This window comes from Macrosteles quadrilineatus, unplaced genomic scaffold, assembly GCF_028750875.1.
Source record: "Macrosteles quadrilineatus isolate MER2022 unplaced genomic scaffold, UCM_ALF_1.0 Scaffold_6__1_contigs__length_79288215, whole genome shotgun sequence".
Taxonomy (NCBI): Eukaryota; Metazoa; Arthropoda; class Insecta; order Hemiptera; family Cicadellidae; genus Macrosteles; species Macrosteles quadrilineatus.
The window spans coordinates 41,207,775-41,217,420 of NW_026542599.1; the positions used below are offsets into that span (position 1 = coordinate 41,207,775).

Consider the following 9,646-nt stretch of genomic DNA (forward strand, 5'->3'; position numbering starts at 1 on the left):
GTCACAATAAATCATTAATAAAAACACAAACATTAGCTGTTATAAAATACTGTTATGCCTTTTTAATAGTGTGTCATCAAAATATATAAAAAAACAACATTTCATTTCATATAATTTTATTCATTTCAGTACATCAATACAGGAATAGCGATCTATACTATATAAAGTTGGAAATGATTAATTTACCAAGTATCGAAATATAAGAAGGTTTCTACTGACTTATACAATCCCCGCCCATAGAACAGGCACCCTGCTAGTTAAATATCAAGATATCTCTTGTTACCCAAGACAAGGTAAGTTAGTGAAAGTAATCATTTTAACAAACATAATAAACAGTATTTTTTCTTTTACCAGGCAGAAGTACAAACAAATATTAAAAATGTAAGAAAACATCTTCATAAAAACAATAAAATTATCTTAATTTAATAATCTAAATGAGAAAAAAATGTAAATACTGATGTTCAAAATAAATGTTAAACTAATCAACATAATGGATCCAAACTGATTTGTCTCCACTTCTTCAGCCTCCTCTCCCCCAACCTCCATGCCTCCATCGCCATCCACCCTGTCATCAGGCCTGGATAGTGGATATAACAGAACAAAAATTAATGTTAAAAACAGTATTCTGAACAAAGAGTCTTTTTATGCATACTTCTATCATTATTTAATGTAGGCTACTCAGTGGCGTACTGAGGGGGGGGACGGTTTGCACCAGGCCCCACACCAACATAGGCCTCCAAATCAGGGCCGTATTCCCCTAACAGTGGACACTGCGATTGCCAAGGGCTTCGGCCTGGGAAGGGGACTCACTTGGGGCCTCAAAAGAATGCTTTTTCTCTTGGAAAATTAATTTTCCCACAATCTGTTAGAATTAGGGGGTACAATAATCCAAGTTTGTCTTGTATTCTCATGATAGCCGAAAGCGTCTGCAAAGATTGCGTGATCGAAATTTACGACTACCAGCGATCGCGGGTGACAATAATCAGGCCTCGCAACCGCGAAAGATGTTCACGATTGCTCCGAGGATGCCCACAATTTTAACCACTGGCGACCTTGGGAGTGAAGATGATGACCCTGCAATCACGATTTGGTCATTACCGAGGACAATATCGTTTAATTTTGCCACAATTACAGTAATCGTTTGGATCAATACATAAGTGCCGACCCATATAACCCATTTTGTATAAGACAAAATATAATGTACAGAGTGTGGCAAAATTATCTGACAGTTTTCTTTGCTGCCCTGTCGGGCGAGTGACTGGCGGAAGGTGGTGGGGATAGGGGCGCTTCAAGGCCTACGTGCGGACATTTTTAGTTGCCATGGAGCTGGTCATCACGGAAACAGAAGAGTATTTTGAAGGCTTTTCAAGTTTGTAGGGTACTATTTATTTGGACATAATTTGAACGAGGTTGGAGAAACTTTAAGATAAGTGTATAGAGCTGAATAAAAGGAGATTATAGCAAAATAAATCAAATTTATCACAACAAATTGTGTTATTCTATATTCTTCTAAGGTCTTATTGAACCACGCTTGTACTAAATACCTTATTGATGTATGAGAATTTTTTGTTTCAACTGCTTCTGTTGACAGGGGCTTTTCCATTTGTCTTAAAATTATTGTTGTTTCAGTACTTACCAAATGTAAAAACTATGACATATTCAGAAAAATTATAATTATGGTGTCAAAAAATATAGCCTACATTTCCTAAAAAACAAAAGCAAATTTTTGGGCACCTCTCGAGTTAAAATGCTGGTTAAATACTAGTAATTCAGGAGGGTTATGCGACATAGGCTTGGGGGCAATGGACACGGCCCTGGATTTATAAGTATTAAATTTAAGTAAATGGCAAAACTTACCATTAGTTAGTTCTCTTCAATCTTAGTCTTTACTTCGCCCCATCCTCGATCTCCTCTTCCTCTGACACCTCTCCCCTGTATTCTCCAATGTCGGAGGATATTAATTACAACGCCCCCATTTTACTGGTAGGCTTCAGTTCTGTACAGAAATATTGCAAAAAATAGTGTTATACAAATAATTTTAGTCCAACAAATAATACAAGTGTGTACACTCCTTTCTATATTTGCGATATTCAAATAGGTACATACAGCTAATAGGAAAATGTTTGGGCAAATCTGGGTCTGGGTTTGGGCAAATCTGGGTAGTACAAATATTTGTACTAGAATTTGTAACAATAATTTGGTTTAGACAAAATAAATTGGTTTAACTTGTTCGCTACCACAATTAAATGGAATTTACGTTCGCATAGACCACCGACGCATATTTGCGTCAGCTGATCACATTGAAATAGACTAACGACGCACACTTGCGTCGGTGTTCAATGTTATTAATCAGCGTATTTCTTAGCAACGGTCTATTTTAAAGCCCTGATTTTATCGTATCGGTCTAGAGGGATATCTGCCGCAAATGTGCGTTGCTTGGTCTGTGGATATGACGATTGGTTACGTCACACAACAGTTGGCAACATTGTTGTTTACATTGTGCATTCCGCGACATCTCAGAACAGATGTAAACGTTATAACCTTTGCAGTTTTGGCGAGTGGTGGAGTTTCTTTATTTGTTTGTGTAAAAGCTTGAAACAACCAAATTTACAACGACGCTTAAACGTGTGTCGCCTGGTCTATTGAAACGAAAATGTAGGTAATCTTTTTATCTAGATTTCATTAAATAAACTGACCGACGCATATATGCAGCGTTTTAAAAGTTGCTCCAAACGATAAATAAAAACAATATTTATTGCTTACTAATTCACTTAAGGTTAATATGAAGTCAATTCGTCCATTTAAACGATATTTCTCTTTTGGTCTGTTGGCAATGTTATTCCTATATCACTTAGTCTGTAAGCAACGTCATGATCATTCCTTTTGGTCTGTAGGAGTGACCGGACCAACGCATATGTGCGTCGCTCGGTAGCGAACGTGTTAAACATTAATTATTTGTTATTTCCCAATTTGCAAAAATACAAGCTCTAGCCTAATTAAGACATTTCCAAACAACATGTTTCGAGATGTATCCAAATACATTTTATGTTAAAAGTCAAAAATGGAGAGAAAAAGGACTCGATACTGGGCAGAAAATAATTTAATTATTCACAAAAGAAAAGTTACTCAATCATAGTAAAATGCTACCAAACTATTATTTCTGTAATCACAACATAACAATTCATCCCAAAAATCATATGTCTCAAAATTATTAAAGTTCATTTTCATAGCAGCTGGAAAAATCAATACAAAATATAAACCATAGATTATTTAAGTGAAATGTTTGTATACTATATCCAACATTCTCCCACCTTTTGACTTGTAAAGTCAAAATATTAATTATTGCTTAAGGTATCTTCGTGGCGGTCTAATTTTTCTTCCTCTTTGTGTATAAAAAGTTTGATCATGTTCACGTTTAACACCTTCAGCCACTTGTTCATCTTCCATTTCGAATGTTTCATTACCATCTTGACTGTCTTTCTGCTGGACTAATTCAAGTGGAAACACATGTTGCATGGGTCTCAGCACTGTTCCTTTTGATGTTTTCATTTCCACAAGACATATGTTGCCATCTTTTCCAGGAAGTATCTTCTCAATCTTCGCCAAAGGCCAGTCCATCCGTTTGGTATTGTCGCTTCCAAGTAAAAAGATTTCTCCAACTTGCACTTGACGAGATTTCTTCTTCTTCGAATGCAACACCAATTGACTTAAATATTCGCTTCTAAATCTTTTTTCAAGATCTTTTAATTTTAATTTAAAGTTCCAACGTCGAGACAAATTTGTGTAGTTGATCTGGCCCAAATCAATAACTCCATACTCCTTCGTACCATTCAAAAACATAGCTGGCGTCAAAACTTCCATGTCATGGCTGTCTTCTGAAATGTAAGTCAAGGGTCTACTATTTATGACAGATTCACAACTGCACAAAACAGTCAAAAATTCTTCATAAGTCAAACTAGCTCTTCCTAAGACTCTGCGAAGAAGCTGTTTTAATAGTCTTATGAGTCTTTCCCACCATTTCGACTCCACTAGCTGCTTAGGAGAACATCCACGTGACGGCAAATCAGCTGGATTCATATGGCTTGGAACATGATTCCAAGATTCAATGTTACTAAGGGATCTTATTTCCTTTACTCGGTTCCAAACAAACACTCCCCAGTAATCTTCTCTTCGAATCCATGACAAAACGGTGGTTGAGTCGGTCCAATAAAATGTTTTGACATTTTCAAATCCCATACTCTTTAAGACGTTGTCAGTTAGACGAGCGCCAATGGTAGCCGCCAATAACTCCAGTCGAGGAATAGTCATCTTCTTGACAGGTGTAACTCTACTCTTCGCTTGAACTAATTGAACTGTGACAAGTCCATTAGATTCAACCCTCAGGAAAACCGCGGCCGCATAAGCGTCCTGGCTTGCATCACAAAAACAGTGAACTGTCCAAGAAATATTCCCTCCGATTTCATTTCCAAAATATCTTGGAATTTTCAAATTTGAAAAAATCTCAAGTTGCCTTGCCCAATCTAAAAACAAAAGTTTTATCTCTTCTGAAACCTTGTCATCCCATCCAATTTTACTTTCCCATGTTTTCTGCAGCAATATCTTAGGCAAGAGTGTAGCAGGACAAGTTATACCTATGGGGTCAAACAACTTGTGTGCAAAAGACAAAATAGATCTCTTTGTGACTATTTCAGGCTCTTTAAACTCAAAGTTTTCAAAATTCAACTCAATCATGTCAGTATTTTTGTTCCAATTTAAACCTAAAATAGGTGTCAAAGTAGAATCATTTTTAAAACTCTCAATTTCTGTGTACTCCCAACTCCGAAGACAGAATCTAGCATCTTTCATTACAGAAGTCGCTTGATCTACAAATTGATTCAATTCTGAAAAGTCATCAAAACTTGCCATACAATTATCTACATAGAAACTTCTCGACAGTGTCTCTACTACTTTTCTTGAGTAGTTTAACGATCCAGAATCTATCAAGTCTAATGTTTTTTCTAAATGAAGTTTTATTACTGCACTTAGCATAAATGGGCTACAGGTAACTCCAAAGACCACTCTAGCGTGTCTGTAAACAACCAATTGACCATCTTCATTAATCCACAAAAAACGAAGAAAATCTCTATCATCCATATGTACACCAATCTGTAGAAAAGCCTTCTCGATGTCAGCAACAACTCCATATCTGTGTAGTCTAAAACGATTTAATATGGACGGAATCAATTCAATTAGGTTGTCACCTTTTTCTAGACAATCGTTCAACGAGGGCTGATTCTTTTCTTTAGCAGATGCATCAAATACAGGTCTCAATTTCGTGGTAAGACTGTTTTCTTTTATCACATGTCGATGCGGTAGGTAGTGACCAATTTCCAAATCAGCATCGTTAACCTTCTCTATGATACCTAATTCCTCCCAATCAGACAACACCTGTTTATATGAACTAAGAAATCCACTAGAAATAAGTTTATTTGTAAGATTACCGAGTCTCTTCTGTGCTACTTTCAAATTAGTAGGTAACGGCGGGTGATCTTCAACCCATGGCAATTTGGCCTGATATCTGCCATCATTTTCCACTGAAACAGATTGTACAAAATGTTCCATTGTTCTACTTTTAACTGAAGATTCACTCTTTACCTCCACTGGATCCTTGATTCCTAAAACATCCAAACTCCACAAATCTGAAATGGATTTATTATCAATAGGGGAAAGTAAAGAAGTTACTGCCATAGAACTGGACCTGTCATTCCCTTCAACTGTAGTTCTTCCCATTAAAGTCCAGCCCAACAAAGTGTGCATCGCAACTAACCCGTTGGAAAGCAGATATCGTTTCTCAGTGTAAAGTTTCCCGGCAACGTCTGCACCTATCAGAACTTCAATAGGCCCGTCTCCATCTGTTACATTAATTCCCAGTGTTCCAAGCTCAATGGACCAAGGACCAGGCTTAACTGTTGTAACATCGTTACAAACTATATCTTGATCAAGAACGTCAAAATTGCAGGCGTAACTGTTATTTAAGTCACTTAGTCTAACCTTATAACACGCATGTTCAATTGTTTCAGTACTAGTGCCACCAAATAAAGCATGAGCTAGCTTCTCCTTTCTGACTATGTCGTAGCCAAATTCCTTTGCTGTATTTTTCAAAATATAAGATCGTTGTGATCCCGTATCTATTAAAACACGTGCTGTTCGCTCTCGATTTTGGTTTCTAATTTTTACTAGAAAGGTTTGTAAAAACACTTCTGTGTGAACATTGTTTGCTAGAGAACTTTCTTTGACTGGTTGTTCACTCAATGAACTTCCTTCTGCAGCAGATGCCCTACACATAACAGCAGTGTGCCTCCTTCCACAGTTAGGACATTTTATTCTAACTTTACATTGCGCACTCCTATGACCATACTTCAAGCAAGTAAAGCAACAACCATTTTTTCCAACGATTTTCACCTTCTCATCTACTGTCAATTTACTGTCTTTACAGTATTCGGCTAAGTGGTTAGAACCACAAAACATACATTTAACGTCTTTAGTATTTAACTTATCAGACTTCGTTGGGTTAACTAAACCAGCAGCTGTCGGCATCATTTCAGTATGTCTGGCGTAACTAGGCTTAGGTCGAAATACAGTAGATTTACTTACTTTAGACTGTAGGTTAGGTCGCTTACTATTTTCAAAACCAGATGCGGCTAGAGTAATCCTTTCCTCGTTAGCAACCTCCTTTTGCAGAAACTTCATCAAGCCATCAAGTCTATCCTTAAGTTCAGCATCAACTTCATAGCCGGAGTGACGCTGCCAAGCTCTCAACAATTCCTCAGGCAAACAAGACTCTATAAGAGGATATAACATAGCAGAACATTTGTCAGTTGTTACTCCTAATGTCTCCAATGCTCTTAGCTGGGTTTCCAGTTTATCGTAAATGCAAGAAACTTCTACCTTACTGTTTATATTACTCAGCACTAACTTCAAAAGCTCTCTAATATACACTTCTATGAGAAGGTCATCTCTACCAAAACGACTTTTAAGACTTTGCAAAGCTTTTGAATAGTTCTCAGCGGTAGCAGGATAACTTTCGACCAGCTGACGAGCCCTAGAATTAGCTAAAGTAGCCTGCACAAGATAATGAAATTTATCAATATCGTCAATATTCTCGTCATCATCTATTCTTTTGAATTGTGCCCAAAAAGGTAGCCAATCCTTCAAATCCCCGCTAAACTTTGTGAATTCAATAGTAGGTAGCCTCAGCTTAGTCCAAACAGCAGTAGATTTACTCATTACAGACCCATTGGAATAAGGTGAAGTGGCCCTAGACCTAATCAATCTACTCTGTACAGCTAAACTAATTCGACTAAACTTCTCTACATATTCATCTGCCAGCCTAACTTCTTCATTTAACTCTTCTTCATCTGCTTCAGAATTAAGCAAGAAATCTAAAATTTCCCCGTCCAAAGTTTTTAGTTCTTCTATCTTACCTTCCAGAGAGCTCAATTTACCCTGTATATTGTGTAGGTCTTGCTCATCTTTGCATAGCTCCTCATTTATCCCATTATAAATTCTGGTAAATGCTGTTCTGAAGGTTTTTCTTAGTTTCCTATTTCTTTCCATTATCTCAATAGTGACTATCTGTTTAAGAACTCATACAGTCCTGTCACGGTCGCCAAATGTTAAAAGTCAAAAATGGAGAGAAAAAGGACTCGATACTGGGCAGAAAATAATTTAATTATTCACAAAAGAAAAGTTACTCAATCATAGTAAAATGCTACCAAACTATTATTTCTGTAATCACAACATAACAATTCATCCCAAAAATCATATGTCTCAAAATTATTAAAGTTCATTTTCATAGCAGCTGGAAAAATCAATACAAAATATAAACCATAGATTATTTAAGTGAAATGTTTGTATACTATATCCAACATTTTAAGTAGGGGCCTAGTTTTAAATTTGTATAAAAAAACTATAAATTTGCATAAAGATTATAATTAATTATCCTTATGTTCCACCAAAAACTATTAATAATAGTTTATTTGTGTAGGTAACTAGTGGGCGAAGTGGCACTTTGCTACACATAAGAGAAATGTTTACGCAAGAGCCGTAGGCAAGTGTGGAAAGTTTCTCGAGTGCAGCAAAGGCAGTTTGCACTTGTGTTACACATTATATTTTCCCTAAAGTTACCATAAAACATATAAATAATTAGTTGTTCAAACTCTGTTCAACACTAAATGCAAATGATTCAGTTTGGATCAGTTTCTATGGTTGTCGATAATATGGAACTCACCCAAATATGGACAGTAGGCCTAGGACATAAAAATGTTCTTTCCATTTATGATAACCCAACCTAACATAACCGCCGCAAAGCGCTGTATAGCCTATCTGTAGCCTCCGGATAATAGGTACTTATCAAAGTACCGATTTGAACATTGAATAAGTTAACTTAGTTAACAAACATAGCCTAGAATCTATCACAAAGGGGAAAGAATGTTGACTCACCTCACTTAAGTTATGGTTAGACCAAGTAACATTATCACGGCAGTATGGTAATTGCCTCCAGGGTCCACAACTCTGGTCTCTCTTTCTCTCTCATCTGCAGTGATGTCGATGGCAATGTCGTCCAGAAAGGTTAGTCCTCTTAACTTATTGGTTCAAGACAATATTTAAAATAGAGACCAATTTGGGTTCAGGTCAAATTACAGCCTTTGCTCCAGGATCATCTATAAAATTAACATTGATGTCATCAGCAATGAATTATATAATCCAAGTCTAGTCTTACACCAAATACAAACAGCTCTAGAATATTTGACAGCACATAATTTTACGTCCTACACTCATTCCAATGAATACATTTCTTTAATACTTTCTTACTTATTACTTGGCGACCATACAAAGTAGGTACCGTATTTTAAGCCAAGTATGAATGGAAATGAGTGTAGGATTAGGATGAGTGGCGCGATCTTGTAGTCTTGTTAGTGACTAAGGCCGACATTCCTTAGACACAGCTGTTAATTAATAGCCCATACAGCTAATGGCAACTAAGGGACCTACGGTTTATAGTGGAATCCGAACCACATTATTGCCTTGATATATACGAATTGGTCTAATTATCAGGATAGTACTGTGGATAGTCGTAGTACTCACTCGTGCGGACGTTAATCCACACCAGGGAGTATCGCATCCACAGTGCATGCCTATAAATATCCACAATTCGTGACCTCCTAGTAGCTGGATTACAGGACGACGCCACCCGTCCCAGTCATATTGATTATTACATTCAATTAACTTAGGCCTATATCAATTTTGGGTAATGTTAGGGTAAAACTTAACCTAACTAACGGAATGTAATATTCAAAATATTAAATAGTCTGGTATTAATATCTTTCATTTGAATGAATGTAGGACATAAACTTAAGTGCAGCCAAATATTTTTACATAGCCTAAACAAATTCTTAAAGTTGACACTGGGTCAGTGGGAAAAAGAGACAATCCTAATAGCCTAGGGATAATGCCTATTCAAACATTTGCTACAATATTGCTTGATGATCCAGAATTAGCCTACGAATAAGCTGTATCTTAGGTTCTTGTTGGTGACTTACCTGAGTTAGTGTCTGGTAGGACTACTTATTGTTATTAAGTTATCATGTTGATTACGTTTTTCATC

General features: G+C 36.7%; 1 long non-coding RNA gene across 1 annotated transcript; it reads right to left on the reverse strand.

The window, feature by feature from the left end:
- Positions 1 to 402: 402 nt before the first annotated feature.
- Positions 403 to 8,815, reverse strand: LOC128996754 (uncharacterized). The gene is made up of 3 exons (XR_008491061.1): positions 8,482 to 8,815; positions 1,858 to 1,996; positions 403 to 577 (listed from the first exon to the last, which is right to left on the reverse strand). It is a non-coding gene; the product is annotated as an uncharacterized LOC128996754 (long non-coding RNA).
- Between the last annotated feature and the right edge of the window lie 831 nt (positions 8,816 to 9,646).